A 17179-nucleotide genomic window follows, 5' to 3' on the forward strand; every position below is an offset into this window, starting at 1 on the left:
TTTTATTTCCTTCCTCAAATTTCAGTCCTTCCTAATTTCTGCCTTTTGTTGTTGTTGGCTTTTTTTTTTTTTTTTTTTTTTTTTTTTTGTAAAAATAAAGAGATCAGTGGATTAATAAATGAGTTTAATACTAATTACTGTACATTCTTTCAGACCCCTTCATACTCTGGTCCATGTCTGAAATTACCTTTAGCAGGTATGTTTTAAGTAGCTGGCTTCTACCCTGTTTTGTTTTGTGGATGGATAAAAATATATATTTACTGAGCTTGAGAGTTTTCCATGAAGGACTATTCTTCTGTGATGCTTTCCCTATAAGTGAGAGTTGTGAGTGAGAGCAGTGTGGTTGTACAAAGAATTCTTCTTTAGAACATATTCAGCCACAGTCTGACAACATTCCAGGAAATGGTTCCCCCCAACACATGCCAGAGCTTCCCAAATGTTTAACACTCCCCCATAAATCAGAGGCTCAGGGAGCCTTTTTAGGCACGCATTTCAAGGAAGCAAAGTTCAGATGACACTGCAGCTTAATCTTTACACCTGCAGCAAAGATTATTCTTTTATTATTTGCTTTGTTTTCCACATATGAAAAAACAGGAGGCGTTAGAAGGCTAACTGCAAACAAACCAAACTTCCCAGTCACTGGAAGGCAGAAACTACAAAGCAGGCAAGGTAAGTGATGGGCGAGCAACAGCAGCATTCTTCCATCTGGAAAAACAGACAGTGTTGGTGTCTGTGAGGCACAGGTGAAGCTATTGGCCCAGTTAGGACCTTAAAAATCATGAAACCTGCAAATCTGCTGAGCATCACCGGCAGCTATTTTAGCTGCTAGTAGGAGTTATTTATAACAGAGCCCAGTGCAAATTGCATGACTGACCACAGTGACTCATACAGCTCTGGAGATTTCTCACCTGCAGCCCAGGAGCATGGGATAACTCCAGAACTCCCTGAAGTTTGTACCAAAATAAGAATCCTGTTCTGAATAAAGAGAAAATGTTATGTTTTTCTAAATTTTCACTTTTGTCCCCCAAGTAGTGACTTCTCCAAGGGTGGCCACTGAATACTGTGTCTATCTTCAGGAGAAATTTGTTTGATTGTCTTTCGTGGCTCTTTTCAATTAAAATCTTATTTACACTATGGTTATGGCTAGGTTTTTCTTCACTTCATGCAATTTCTTGAGGTATTAAATTGTTCAAGTTACATATAAGGAAGTAATTCTGAAGTGTACCTTTCAGTAAATAGCACAGGTACATTATTTACTCAAATGTACTGAATTACATAGTTAGAAGACAGTCTTTTACAGAAATTAAATGCATGGTTTTGAGTGTCTGTAAATCAGCATCCTTTCTCTACAGTGCACTGTGCCACTTTATGCATAGAATTAGAAGACTTCTCTTTCAGAAAGATCCAACCATTTGATTTACTTCATAAAATTTGTAAAGCAGACATAATTTTCAGTGTTTCACCACAATTTTTGATTCTATCAAGGGAAAAGACATTACTTTTGAAGTACAGTATATTTCATGTGTATGTATTGCTCTGGTTGGATCTGGTAAGAGAAGATCTTTATAAATCAGCAAGAAAAGAGTGACATTTAGAAACTGCAAATCTGAAAGAAAAATATGTTGCTGTTTTATTAAGGAGCTTTTCTATCTGCCAGCTCTTGCAAAAATTGGAAAGTTGCTGGTACACACGCTTAGTGTCATACAAGCATTGAAACAAGTTATATGGCTGTTAAAAAAACATTGAAAACATCTCTTTTGTCTGTTTTTAATTCTTTACAAGGCCATTCAGACCTCAAACAGTGACACTAATTTCCTGAATCTCTTTAGAAAATGCAAACCAGACATCAAAGGTAAAAACTGAAAGGAATGAAGAAATCATAGAGTTGAAGGTCACCCGTGTAAATTAGGAAGTCTTGTCTTGAACTACTCACTCACATTTCTGTAACAAATAGGCTGATCTAGTCTTTGCATGGCCCTGCTTTCATCTAGCATAGGAATAATTCTCCTTTTTAGATATCTGTTTGCTGAAGATGCTCTTGGTAAATGTCTTTGAGGTACCAGTATTCCTAATGTGACGTCCTTCGGGATTTTAGTAAACACCCGATATGTGCTTACTATATTGGGAACTCTCTTATGTAATGTACATGAAAAACCTCTACTTCACAATTAAATTGCTCTGTATAAAAAAACTAAACAGGCAGCAGAATCATCTGCAGCTCCCTGCCACTGCTCTCCCTCCTCCATTTTTTGTTCCCCGTGGTGCTAAAGAAAATGACTCAAAGCCAAATATTTCTTTGGGCTTTGTTGCTGATCAGTCTGTTCCTGTCTGAGGAATCCAAACTTGGCAGCTGCTTTTGGTGCCATCCCTTCGTTTGCTCTCTTGGCAATCTGGTCTTCCTTGTAATATCCTGTGGAAGAAAGAAGGAAGGAAATGAGGGATTACTCATGACTGTGGGCTTGAAAAGCAACAGCAATCACAAAGTGTTTTTACATGATCCATCTATTAGACACTTCTGTTAACTTCTGTTTGAGAGCGTGCTTCTCCCAGCCTTCTGGGAAACTCTTCTGAGGACAAAAAGGGTACAGAGATGGGATTCTGATCAGAGAGGAGCTCTTTCTTTCTTGACTAAAAACAAAAAAACTCTGTGCTGTTTTTATTGCCTCCCTTAGCTCTTACACTACTGAAGTACTTTGAAAAATAATTTTACACAGTTACTCTCAATCATCACTTTTTTTTTTCTCACTAGTACTGTCCAGAGTGTTAAGTTCAGCTTCATGAATAATACTGAGGTTTTGATCTTATAGGAAAACAAAAGAAAATATATGACTAGACATATATTCGGATTCTTGAGAGCAGAAGAAGGAAGAAAGGCAGATGGGACAGTGACAGTGAGCATTAGTGTTATCTCAGGGCATCCAGTGACCTCAAAACCAGAAGAATCTGGATATCAGATTTAGACTTCCAGGGGGGAGAAAAAAAAAAAAGAAAAAGAAAAAAACAAAAAACAAAAAACTTAGCTCTAACATACAGGAGGAAAAAAGGGGATGTGCCCATTCTCCACATGGGATACTCTGTCTCCTCCTGGTATCTAGTCTCATCTGAGCCCTCTGAGCCCTACCCAAGCAGTCTCTTGCTCTCCCCAGTGAAGCATTCTCATAAGTTTTTAATGGAAAAACTCCCTACTATTTCTAGCTGTTCTTGACATAATGTCTTCCATGCCAGATACTGATCTGGCATTTGCATGAGTGTTGCCAGGTTGTTTCACCGTCATTGAGAGAACACTGATATAGACAGATAAAATCTTAAGCCAACATTGTATCAGCTATTTTTAGCTCTACATATATAGGAAAAGCACAGAGAAGATGGTGCTGTTGCTTCTGTGACATTCATGCATGGTCACCTGTCTAACAACTTTATTTTTACCTACCCAGGGAAATCACATGAAATCATGATGAAATCATTTTCCTCTCTCTTTTTCTGTTACTTAGAGCAGAGATCTTTGCTGCAACAGATGCAGGAACAGAGGAGGAAAGAGGAAAAAAAGAAAAGAGTATGTGCAAAGGATATAGCTTCATGGACGTCGTTTTATACAGCACTTGTTCTTGTCATCCCTGGCTGTTCAGATCTTGTTCCCTCCCCCAGAACCAACTGGAGCCAGATCTGTCAAATGATGTCCATTTTCGGGTGACTGTGCCCAATCTCCACTTTCATGGAGGTTGTATATCACTGCTCTGCTAGGTATTTTGGCAATGTAGAAGTTCTTGAATGTAAATCATACCCTTAAAGGCCCCTTCATGCTGTTTAAAAGTTCTCACATGTAAATTAGAATCAGGTGTAATGATTTTCAAACCAATAGTGTATAAATGGCAGTCATGTAAGGTGAAAATTCCTTCCACTGATTCCTATTTTCTAGATCTAGAGTGGTGAGGGGCATATGCTTCTTTAATGCTTAATATCTTACAGAAAGATGTGTTTAGAGTGACTCAAGGAAGTTTCTTGCAGATAATACTTCAGGCTACCTCTCTTTGCATCCTTCATACTATTGTTTTATTAATGTGAGGTCAACACCATGGCAAGGCTCTTTGCTGCAGGCATAAATTCTGCTCGGAATGAAAGTGCTTCCCTTCCAGGACTGAACGATAAGTCAGACTGCTCGAACGTACCAGGCAGCTCAGGAGGCACATGATCCCTGACCTGTGTAGCCTTGGCCACGAACTCAGAACTCACTCTCCATCCCCAGCAAAAGAACCTCACTTTCTAGGGGTTAGCTGGAATAGTGGCCTAGTACAAGCTGCCTCTTCCTCCTGCTTAGTATTAAAAGCATCTCCCCAGCAGTGTGTCCACAGCATCATTCCCATTGATGTGTTGTCAGCAGCAGGGTGCTGCTGCCCTGTGGATTTCCAGGCAGGTTTGCTTCTGTGTTGGAGTGCTTACAATGGCTTCTCAGTCATTTCAAGTAATCCTGGGAAGCATTTTAGTCTCCCAAGCCACTCGTTGGGCACCTTCTTTGTATCCCAATATGCATAATTTCTAGAGATCGCAAGCTGTTTCGGAGACTAAGGCTAGTCTTTATACACTGTGGCCTTCTGTCTTGGCTGATTTAGGAGGCCAGATGCAGGTAAGCCCACGAACATATGGCTTAACTACACTTAGTCCTTGTGATAATTTGGACGCTTCTACATTGCACTGCTGTATAGAAACGCTAACATTTAGACTCTTACAAAGATGTATTCTTCATCTCTCAAGAAGCTATGGACTCTTGTGGTTTAACTTCCTGTGGCATACTGATAAATCTGGAGGTCCTAAGCTTGATGCTGTGCTAAAGCCTTCCCTCTACTCCTGCCTGGCTTTCCTCCCTCTCAGCCCCGTAGCCTTCTATTTGAAAAAAAAATAAAAATCTGTAATTGTACTGTAAGGGAAAAACAGAGGGGTTCAATAGTCTTAGACTGGTTTTATAATAATCTGTGATAAGTCCCTTCTTCATCTAACAGCACCCCCACTGAAAAGCATTTTTGAAAGTAAACAGCCTTTCTGGGCCAACAGAACTAAAGATTTCTATCCAAGGGAACAAACAGCAGCTCTTCTTTTCTCTTTCAGACCTCCATAGTTCCATTACTTGCATGAGGAATATCCTGATAGATATATAAAATTTTTTTATTCGTTCAATTTTATATTTGAAATATGTATGTACTTCAAAAGGAGATTCATGAGATTATTGACTTTTTCTTTGTCTCCTAGAATGGATCCCCAGGCTGTATTGTGCAATCATAATTTTTGTGTGGCTGACTCCCACTGAGGAGTGTATTATTTTGATCAAGGATGACATGTATCCTATAGAATTAGCTAGTTAATTTATGATTTTATTTGAGCAAGTATTTTCTTGATTGATATTCATTGGTACTCACTGGCATCTGGTGAGACTTGCTCAGGTAGTAAGCAATTTTTTTAATTATACTTGCCATGAAAACATTTTCATTTGGCCACTTTCCCAGTCACAGAAAAAGAATTATATATATGCAGGCACATGCAAAGTTTCAGGTTTGCCCTAGGGAAAACAAATTCATCCTGCTGTCACTGGCATTTTTATTAAATCCTATGCAGTTTTCCACCTAAATAACTGCTGTGAGTTCAGGGCAGTACACCTAATCCAAAACCAAACATTGTTTTGTCTACTAATACATCCACTCACATATTTCCTTACAGAATAAGGTTAGCTGGCTCGTACTGATCCTACTTATTTTATTTTGCTGATCCTTCCACCTATTAGCTACTGAATATTCTACTTGGCATTTTGATTCCCTGACACTGAATCATTAAATAAAAAAGGAGGCAGCATTAAAGGAGGAGAAGACATTTTTTCATACGTGCTGCTATTGTCAAAGAGAGCAGCAACGCCCTTACCCTGCTGCTGGGTGGCTCTCATGCCTGCTGGTTCACAGGGTTCAAGAGAGACAAATTTAGAGAGAAATCAAAAGATGTTCAACACAGTGAAGCTCTTTCTTCATGAGTGCTGCTAGTAAACTTCCTTCCTCTGCGACTGGAATTTGAAGTAAATTCATGCAAACATAAACTGGAGGAGCTCCTAAAGAAGACACAAGAACAGAAAATCAGAAATCTTGTCCTGGAGTCCTCTTCTTGAGCTTTTCTCTTTCCCTTCTTCTGATGTGTTCCTCTGGTCTGCCAGCTGCAGTTAAATGTTTGCAGCTGGCAAAGAGGGCAGGCAGGATGAGCACTGGTGAAACCCTCTGCACAGGTCCAGGCTTACTGTAACCATGTAATTCTACACGTAGTACATGCCATGGGCACAAATCTTACTCTGACTTACTTATTCAATTACATCCGCCTCTCATCCCTGTGAAACTATAAAGAGCAATTGATTATGTAGCCTGAAAGCAAGACACTGAAGCCACGTTCTCAGAAGAGGAATACTGAAGAACTACACAATTCACTTTCTATGATTATATAAAATAAAAGGCATCATTACTGTCAGACTAAGCCCCACTGCAATGTTTGATATGCTTCCTAGTGATACACTGGTATTTATATTCCAAATAATGGAGCAGTCTGAAGGCAGGAATTACAGAGTGCAAGAAAACACTATCTGGACCTGCTCAGCACTTTAAAAATACATGTTGCAGTATGACAAATGGGTATCTTCAGCCCTAGCCCATCATGAAGTGAAGTCCTTCTCTTCCTCTGTGTGACAGCTCTCAGAGAAGCCCTGTCTGTGGAATACCTCAGTTCACTTTCAGGTAAAGGACATTGCTGAAGGAAACCACGGTCTTCGAACAACACTCAGTGTTTAGCTTCTTATTTGAAAACAATTTAATGTCTTTGACATTAATGCCTGCATTTCTAATCAGGACAGGAATAAAGGTAACTGGACAAGAAAGGATGTTCAGCATTCAAGCCACATGTTCATACAAGAAAGGAGGTGATTGAAAAAAAGTTTCCCTGGGGAATCAGTATTCATGAGGCAAAATGGTGAGCACAACAGAGTGTATGGTACAACCAACCTCGGTAAAGAGCCCCCTTGCCGAGTTGTATGGAAGAACAAGCAGATAGCTAATAAAAAATGCAAAACAGTGACCTACATGATTTTGATATGAAATGTTATTCATTATCTTACAGATGTAGTTTAGCATTCCTCCGTGATTTCTTAGCATAACCAGTGAACACGTGACTCACATCCTCAAAAGTCTGGATTCCCAGCTCTCTTCAAGGTCCTATCTAAGCACTCTTCACCCTCTGATTTATATATAGTAGGATTTTTTTATACAAACGGTTATTTAGCATTTGAGATCTTCAACATGACAAGTAGGGAAGATGTTAGGCTGTTAGACAAGCAAAAAATAGTTGCCATTCCCTTCATGATACCGCTTATTGTTAAATATGGTGAAACTATTCACTGATGTGAGTCCTCCATCTAAATAAACACAATACATGGTGAAAGGGAGGAGAGAAGGAGAAAGGAGTCAAATAAAAATGTTGGTAACAAAGGCCAGTTTTGAAGTAATGTATGATTTAGCTTGCTCATTCTATGCCTTGTTTTTGAAGTAGATGCATTCTGTGTGCTCAGGCAGGCATCCGCCTCAGGCTTTTGTCGACATGGATGTTCAGCTCTGTCACTTCCATCAAAAGACGTCCTCATTAGTTTCTTGATCCCCCATTGGCTTAAACTGTGACGACACAGCTGCCAGTGGGGGAGATGCAGGCATCTCCTAAGAGGTTTTAGAAGTTTAATGCATTTTTTATCCAAAGAGCATTTGTTTATTAGAAGCAGTGCTTAGCATTTTTGGAATATAGCACAGTAACTCAACAGATACAACTCCATTACTAAGGTTCTATACCATTTTCTTTTGCCCTCTGTGTATGTACCTGTATTTTTCCTTTCTGTCTGCAAATGTACGCATACCCATATGCATAGACTCACTGATATTTACCATCCACTTTGAAACTCAGCTGTATCAAAGCCTAAAGAACTTTTTAATAGCATGGCTTATCCAGATCAGTGTGCATTAGAGCACTTTGTGGACTGTTCTGAGCTCTCTGCATAAAAACATTTCATGACCGTGTCATAAGCACTACTTTTGCTAAGCAAAATGAAGATTTTACAAATTACATTTGAGCTAAATATACCACTAGAAGGCATTTATAAGTTATGCAGCTTCACAATTAATAAACTTCTGGCGCAATGTGGCAACAATTTGCAGCTGATCACAACGCTGAAAAAAAACCAAATTTCTGCAAAACTAGAAATTTTAATCTCCTTTTGGGAACATTATTATACATTTTCAGTATGCTAATCTGACTCACAAAAAGTTAGTCTTGCCAAAGGCTTCTAACAAGCTTCTTTAGTCATTTAGAAATATGCCTCGTTAGTTCTGCTTTGGTCATGCAAAAACAACTATATTGCTTCATTTCTTTTTTTTCTGATGTCCTCTATTTTTAGGATACTCTCCTCCAGAGAGCGTGTTCTGTTCTTTTCATGTCTCTTTTCCTGTCTCTGTGTGACTGACTGTTTTTCCCTTTCCCCAATCCTATTTATTATTTACTATTGTGAATATACATATTCCCCATACAGAACCCAAATTACTTCTGATATGGGAAGAGCAGGGAAGAGAGAAAAGCAGAGATCTGCTTTATTGTGTCTTATCACTTCTATTTCAATTTCTACACAAAAAAATGGTGCCAGAAAAATCCCAACGGCAGATGAATCTACGGAAAAAAAAGCAAAACATTTGCCAGTCAGCCTGCACAGTCACTTGTTAGATGTCAAGATGGAAAATTCATCATCTGAGGATCTGAGTGAAGTCCTCCAGCAATGACCCAAAACTGAAGGAAGTCTGATCCTTCTCCTCCTTTGAAATTCACTACTGAGATCATTAAAGTGCTTGCTATATTTTTTTTAATTTCCTTCTCTCTCATCTTCTGATTCTCTGGCTTTCACGCTTGGCCTTTTCTCTGACCTCTGCTTTTGTCCTCTAATCGTTATCCTGAAATCAATCTTCTTGAACTCTTTTATTCCTCAGTGCCTACAGAAACCGATTCTCTTTCACCCTGTTGCCTGCTGAAAGTTACTTTCCCACACAGCTATGGAGATTCAAACAGTGCAACTTAAGCTCCTCTGAGGCCTTCAAACAGCAGGTGCTTACCACAGTAAATGTGGCTCCCCTCCAAGGGTGGTATGGGAAGGATCACAAAAGCTCACAGCAGTACGAGTATGGCTTCCAAAACCAGGGCAGGCTGAATCAGCTGAGGGAACCATTTTTATCACTGCAGTCAGTAGCTTGCAATACGCCGCATGACAGAGTTGTAGATACAAAACCCACTGGGTGTCTTTGTTGGAGCATGGACAGGTTACCAACCAGAGCTACTCAGCCTGCTGATGGAAAGATTTCTTTATGGCTCCATGGGAGATGTTGCTTGCCTGTCTTCAGCAATTCTTATGCCAATCCTGTCCCCAGAATGTACAGTCAAGGTGACAGCCTTTTGCAAATCTAGTAAGAAAGCTTGAGATCAGATGCCTGGACTTAAAAATGGAACATTTGATATTATGCACAAAAAGCATATAGCCCACTGGGAAAAGCATACAGTTTACCTATCTGTCACAGTTAGCGGGGTTCCTGCTATTGCTATATTTGAAGGTTACAGTTGAAGTTGCATATTGTTTTCTCTTATTTCCTGTATACTCTAGCTGGATGTACATTATTACACGATTACTTCTACGTGGCAGCTTCCAACAAAAACAAGCAGAAGCCTCAGCTTGTGAACATGCCAATGAGTCTCTTACCTAGCGTTACAAGGACAAGTGTTTTAATTTTACAGTGGTTATCTAGCATAACAGGGATTATAAATGCTTTTTGAATCAAAGTGCTGCTACAAAACAAGTACTTTGTTTCTGATCCATGTCAACTCTTCTTGATCAAATTAGACACTGCCTAGTAGGTGTAATATTTTAATATAATGGTGAACATTTCTCTTGGGTTGCAGGACTATACACTGGTTTGTGGTGCCATCACTGTACATAAGGAGTACATTAATTCGAATTTGAAATATACCAGATAATAGTTTGGCTCCCTGTCTTTTTGTTCTTAATAACTGTCCCAAAGTTACAACCACATACGGCTTTAGATATCACTGATCTTTAAACCAAGAAAGAATCAGTTACAATATGCAGATGGCAAGCAGTTGTACATCACAATTACTTTTGTACTGCAAACATATTTATTCTTTAAGATGAAGAATGAGCGTGCTGGCCCTTCTTGCTTATGTACTAGTGCTCAGCAAACCTTTGAACACTGTCTATAGCAAGTCTGGGGAAACACAGAGGAGCTAAATTTTTCATGGGTATCGGCCCTCAACCAGCTTCTACTACAGCTGCAAAAGAGAAAGTATGCCCAATAGTGCTGAGTTACACTGTGCTCAGCTGTGGTACAAACTAGAGCAGGCACTCAGCTGCAGGATTGGGACCAATCAGTCTCCAATAGATCTCCATGTGTAGATATCTCTCCAGAATCCAGAAAGAAGCTGCATGTGTTTTAGGACAACATGCAGCAGCAATTACAGTGATCGTGTCTATGTGGCTCAGGAGGATACTCTGAGAGCTACAAGGGCAACTGGGACAGGATCAGGATTTTAAATCATGCTTTTCAGCACTAGCTTTGACATAGATTTTCTGTCTGGGTTTAGGCAATAAAGCTGATCTTCCTGGCTCTCTATTTATGCAGTCTTCTTTCCCAGACAATAATGAGAATTAGTTCTTCTAAAGCACTTGAGAGACTGAAAATGCCCCATGCTGCTCATGGTCTAAATTGCTGGTTATATCCAGACCCTTTTTTAATGCTTCAAGGCCCCTTTATGCAGCTAGTGATGTAGAGGTCCTTTATCTAACAGTTGGTCCCTACATATCTGGGACTCCCTGTTGTATCTCTGACACCTGTTATTAGATCAATGTTATCATCAGGGATTCAGCTTTCTTCCAGCATAGGTGTCCCTCAGCTTCTCATTGCAGGTGTGGCCCAATTACCAAAAGTGTTCTCTTCCCACAGACTTCTTTTCTGTAAAAAAAATACAGTAGCACAATCCATCTTCAAAGTCTAAGCTTATTAAATGAAAATGTCTCAAGCAACCAATCATGGGCTTGAAAACATTCAGCTCAGAGTGTCCATTTCTACCTCCTACTGTAAAAGCAGCATCATTTTTCTCACAGTGACTAGATCTGCTACCATGGTTACAGCTTCACACGGAGTAGGGTCACCTTTCCTTTCAAGAAAAATCAATGAAAGATTTCATTTCCACTAGCGTCATTATTCCCCACACCAGTCACTTTTTACACCAGTTTCGCTGCAGTAATGTTAAATTCTCAGAAATGAAGAAGTAAACGTGATGTCACCAGTGAGATTGATGAGGGAAGCAGCTGTCAGGTTGATAAACAGATTCAAGTGCTGACTTATTAAAGAGCTCGACACATTAATGAAACCTTCAAGCGGCATTTCCTGTTCTCCTTTTCCATCGCACTCGTAAGCTTGTATTGACCACAATTTAGTGTTTCTAAGAGGAGGAGCTTTGTGGGTAATTAAGCAGGAAGTTTTTACACTAAGAGAAACCTTTTGAATCTGTCACTGAAGTGTACCTCTCATTTCCTTGACAGCTATGTGCCACTTAATTACCAAGGACAAATGCATAAGTTCAAAACCTCTTTTGTAACATATTTTTACCAACACTTATTTTCCTGACACGTCAAGATCATCCACAAAAAGGAAGGCTGAAAAATCAGCTCTAGTAGAACTTGCCTCTATTTAGGGGAAAGGACAGGAGGAAGTACGGAGGTGACGAAGGACCCATGTTTTAAAATCAATCGCAGATGTTATTAAATGGAGAAAGGTACTGGGGGACTTCCAAAGTCCTGAGAAAATACTAGCTTTGTTTCAGCTCGGAATTCATTAATGAAGAGGGATCTTTTCATTACAAGTGTAAGGTGGGTTTAAGTTACCCCAGCCATACAAAATCATAGAATCATAGAACATCTTGAGTTGGAAAGGTCTCAACAATCACTGAGTCTAACTCCTGACTCCACACAGGAATCATTGCTGCCAATGCATAACATAGGATGATATATATATTGAAGGGACAGAGGGAAAACAGGGAGAAGAAAGGGAAAAGTAGAAAGTGGAAGAGAAAGAGAGGGAATCCAAGACACAGCAACTGCTGCTGACTCACCTCCTGATCACCCAGCAGTGGTAGTAGAGGAAAAGTGATTCCCCACATCCTCTCTCTAGCTCTGGATCCAATCTCTGTCCTTTCCACTACTGCTTTCTCATGACATGAGTAAATAAGTCCCTTTTAGCTTACAGCTCAAAGAGATTACAGCCCTTCATGCTTAGGATGTGAAAATTTGGTTTTATCCATGCTGCTGAGCAGCACTGAGTTAGTTCAGTGAGGAAAATTCACTCTGTGGGATACTTCAATTCATGACACCTGTGATGCAACTGACAGCAAAATGCTACCTGTGAAGGCTTTATAACAGCCCTCCACTGACAGATGACAGCCCACTGGTCCTGGTTTAGCTGCCACAGCCTGATTGAGAAGAGCTGAGGGAATACCATTCTATTACAGATTTAAGATATTAAAAATTGGAAAAAGCACAGTTTCTCAATATGGTAGCACTGATTCAAGCAGTACTTTCTGCCTGCGGAACACTTTCACAGTTGGGAGTGAAGAAAACAGTTAAGCTTCCAGCTGTTTTGTCACTGAAACTGAAGGGTGCATCTCCTGCAACAAAATGATGGCATCCTCATTAGTTTTTTGTAGCCTAAGATAACCCTACTAGAGCATAGTATATAGTAACTCCACACTGACTTTGTGAAGAACACATCATTCCCTCAGACTTGAAGAATCAGCAGACTTATCGACTAATGTTACTGTAGACACTTCTAAACAGAGGGTTCAGCAATGATGTGACTTTTAAAGAATGACATCAGGTATAAGCCTGTCCCAATTTTTACCTCTGCAAAGTCAGCCCCTGTACTCCACTTGGAAGAATAAATTCCCATATATAACAGGCTGAACTCCCAGCATGAGTTCAGAAGGCAAATCTAGCTTTGAAGATGTTTCATTAGAGCTTTTGCAGGTAGCAAGATTTCAGAACATTATTTAAGTTTTCCTATCTGAAACTACTCCTTACTCATTATATCCTCCTTTTCAGCTTGATCCTTCCACACTTTGTCTCTGCCCAAGGTGTCTACAGCTTCAGAATAGTGTCTTCCCTGACATCTTGCAGCTGGAGAAAGAAATACACTGCTTCTAGTTCAAAAGAGAAAGTGCTGACATAAACATAAATACAGACAGGAATGGAGGCTGGAATGAGCTGGTGGGATGCCATAACAGCACTGCACACAGAAACTAAACATGCTTCTTTCTTAAGTACTACAAACAGCAAATGCCAGGGAAGTGTTGCCATTGCAATTCACAAGTCACAGGCTTTGTAGTGAATTTGCAAGGCCTGATGACCAAGGATTATCAGTTTGCCCTCTGTGGACTTGTGGACTGCAGCTTTGCTTTCATTTGGTTTGGCTGTAACACGGATTTGTACTTTACTGTTGCTTTTCTTTGTAATCAATTTGCTTTTCTTTTGGTAATATCCAAACTTTTTACATAGGCAACAGTAACAAGTAAAAAATAATGTTTTATTTAGAATGAGATATTTATAACTAACATAACGATGCAGAATAAAGAAATGCAGGTCTACTCTGACAGGAGGGATCTTGAATAGGGGCCATATCAGCTGTGGTGCAGAGGAGTGCAGGCACGGAATGAGAAGCAGGACAGAGACCAGCACAGGAGACCCTACAGCTATGAACAACTCACCAGTAGTCACAAACAGGGAACAGGGAAGGGCAGCTGGGGCAGCTTAACGTTAATGCAAAATACTACTAACATAGGTCAAAGTTTGCTGTTACAGATGGCTTAAAGGAATTTAATCTTAGTGTAATTGTTTAATTTGTACAGCCCTATATATTTCACAATGTTGTCTCCAACTGGGTATCACTGTTGCATCTAAAGCCCTGAAATGCACGTGTTTCTTTGTGCTGTATTTTTTCTGCCCTTGAATTCCAGTGCTCCTATGTGATATCCAAGTATCCTTATGTACTAACATGAAATTCATACTAATAGCTTCTCAGTGCTCATGCAAACCAAAAGGAGTAGAAGAAATGAAGCTCTGAATCAATAGCTTGATATATAATAAGGCTTTGATTTACTTCCCAATTACCACTAACAGAAAATGGCAGTTGCCAGGAATGAAAAGCCCATGGACCTTGATGGCGTATTCACAATGCTGTTTATAGACAACTACTACGTAAGAGCTGACCTTGAGGAGTGCTGCTGGGTTTGCAGCTTAGCTTCTCCTCTAATGCTTCCTGTAAACAATAGCAGCTGTCAACACCAATGCAGAGACCGAGGAGAAATGGTATAGCCTCACTTAAAAAAAAGCCACAGATAATGAAGGCAATTTTATCTGTTAAATGATTGTGTTTAACTCTAAAGACCAGTGCCTACATCAATCTCCTTCTGAATTTAACCTCTTCTGTGGTGAGCAAGCACAGCTTCTATCACTAACTGACCTCTGAGATATACTCTCCTCTAACTCAGCAAACTCAGCTGTAACGGCTATTTGTTATTCAGCCCACGTTAAATAGAGATTCTTATTTATTTTTTGTATGGATTTTAGTGATTTTTTTTTGTGAAATCTCTGGAAAATCAGCTGTTAAAACACAGCTTCTGTATATTACCAGCAGAAGAGCTACACTTATAAGCAGCTATCCTGTTTTCAGAAGGATTGTCTGAGGGAGAACACAGCTACCTCTAAGACCATCAGATTCGTGGAAGCTTTTCCAAACTTCCCCTGCTCTCATCTCCTGTCCAGATCTCTGTTGTAGATTTTTCTCCCCATGTTCAGGGCAGTGCATTTGTTGCTATGTCCCTTTTGCCATGCCCTGCCTAGTGGGTCTGATGCTTCATAATTCAATGTCAATCAGTGTCTTTGTCCAAGCCAAAACTCTTTGTACAGCTATAACCAGATTCTGCTCTCTTACCTTCTCTATGTGTTGGTTCATCCAAGTGCTTGCTACGCATTATTTCAAGTGACACTCATTTTCCTGGTTAACTACTTGCTTATCCACCCTGCAAGGGCCCAGGCACAGCTTCTGGCATTGCCAGCAAGGCACTCCATCATGAAGTTCATCCGTGAACACAAAATGTTTTACTAGTCAAGGTCAATCCTTGGCTATCTGAACAACCTCCACAGTAATCACTCTTGCCCATTTGGAGCTATTACTCCACGTGCTGAAATTTTCTCCAGATAGATTTCTGACAGAGGAAGCAGTAAGAGCATTAACACTTTCTTTCTTCTTTTTTTTTTTCCCCCCTATGTAAGACACAATGGTTTGTAATGTGAGCTATCAAATGCTTCATATTAATATTGCCTAGAACAAGCACACTATGTAAACAAAGCAAAGTGTTCAGATCCAAACAGCTTGATTTGTTAAGCTGCAAATAATTTTCTAAATGTTACTACTGTTAGGGGTTCAGTATAATACTGATATCCAGATGTAAGAGTGACTGTAAGAAAATCTGACAGATGATGAAGCTGGAGTAAGATTCCAAGATGGGAAGGCACTCAAACTCTCTGCTCTTTTTTCATAGAATTAAGGGAAAAATCTGTCTCCAAGACAAAGATAGCTTTTATCTGTTCAGCATTCTGAGGGTTTAAACGTAGGATGACTTACTTTGTGCTACACTATGGAAAAAAGCCACCATGTCTACCAGTGTTCACTGTAATTAAGTCATTAGTTGATAAAAAGATATGTCAAGCATTGCTATTACTGCTAGCAACAGTATTTGAAACAGATTCTTATATAATCTCAGTGGTCATACTGAGCTATGGAATAACACCTACTAAATCATTATGCCTTGTGATGTTCATGTTTGCTAGTGTAGCAGGAGTGGAAACATTCTTTAAGACATTTAATTTCTATTATTGTCACAACATTTTTGTTAATTCTGGAAACAGCCATTGAAAAGCAATGACCTAGGAAATTTATACTGAGCATTTTGAGACCTTTATTTCAGCAGCTTTTTAAAATGAAGATTAAAAAATAATTAGACACTGGAATCAAATGTAACTTCCAAATGTTCTTGAATCCCAAAATAGCCACTAAGGAAAGCAGTGTTGAAAGTTGAGATTGTAAGTTATTTAATGAGAGACGATTACTTCATAAAAATCACCCCCCTCTGGCTTTCTGTGCAGGACCTGCTTCTCCTTCCTTGTTTTCAGCAGTAAATGTATCTTTTTTCCCAGCAAGAAAAGTGGTTCAAATCTCTGTTGGAGGTGTTGTCTATTCAGGAGTAGGACAGTCCAAAGAGCACCAAACTACAGGAAAGCATTCCTCTTGCTACCACACTTTCCTGTGTGACATTTCAGTAGCTTGGATACTTGGATAAGATCAAGTACTGTGCCACAGTAGAGGAATGTGAGAATAATTTGGGGTACTTAGGCAATACAGTAATGGAGGAGTCACATGGAGATGCCTGCTGTTCCAGGACTCAGGTAGATTCTATTAAGGCTTCATACTGAGGCCCTTTTTGACTTACATCTCTTGCAGTTTGTTTCCTCAGAATGCAAAATGTACAGAAATCCCACCACCTTAATTTGGCAGCATTTTGCATCTCCTTTCCACTTGTATAATCAAAGAATATTAGGATGTTATAATCACAAAATAAACAAGAGAGTTAGACAAAGTAGACTGTGATAACAAAAGAGAAAAAATGGAAGGCTTACCCTTATGCTGGGCTCACCACAAAACACCAGCAGAGACAGTCTCCGGATGAGATCCTTCCCCACTGGTAGCCAGCTCTTCAATAGGTCTAGGAGAGGTGCAGCCTGGCTCCACCCCTTCCGGCAGCACAGGTGAATTGCCTTCAGCTGTGCTCCTCTGGCTGACTCATGGCTCACCTCAGGTGATCAATCAGAGGTTCAGGCCGTGACTCAGCAGTTCCCATACACCACTAGACAGCAATGAAATGATATAAACAAGTAGAAAACTATTTTAGATTCAGATCACTGCTACAAGTTTGAAGGAATAAAAACTATTGGACTTGAAAGATTGTCAGAAAA

The 17179-nt window shown here is 39.7% G+C and overlaps 1 long non-coding RNA gene across 1 annotated transcript; it reads right to left on the bottom strand.

The window, feature by feature from the left end:
• Window positions 1–7220: 7220 nt before the first annotated feature.
• Window positions 7221–16916, bottom strand: LOC125689957 (uncharacterized). Its single transcript, XR_007375460.1, has 2 exons — window positions 16844–16916; window positions 7221–11063 (listed from the first exon to the last, which is right to left on the bottom strand). It is a non-coding gene; the product is annotated as an uncharacterized LOC125689957 (long non-coding RNA).
• Between the last annotated feature and the right edge of the window lie 263 nt (window positions 16917–17179).

This window comes from Lagopus muta, chromosome 2, assembly GCF_023343835.1.
Source record: "Lagopus muta isolate bLagMut1 chromosome 2, bLagMut1 primary, whole genome shotgun sequence".
Lineage (NCBI taxonomy): Eukaryota > Metazoa > Chordata > Aves > Galliformes > Phasianidae > Lagopus > Lagopus muta.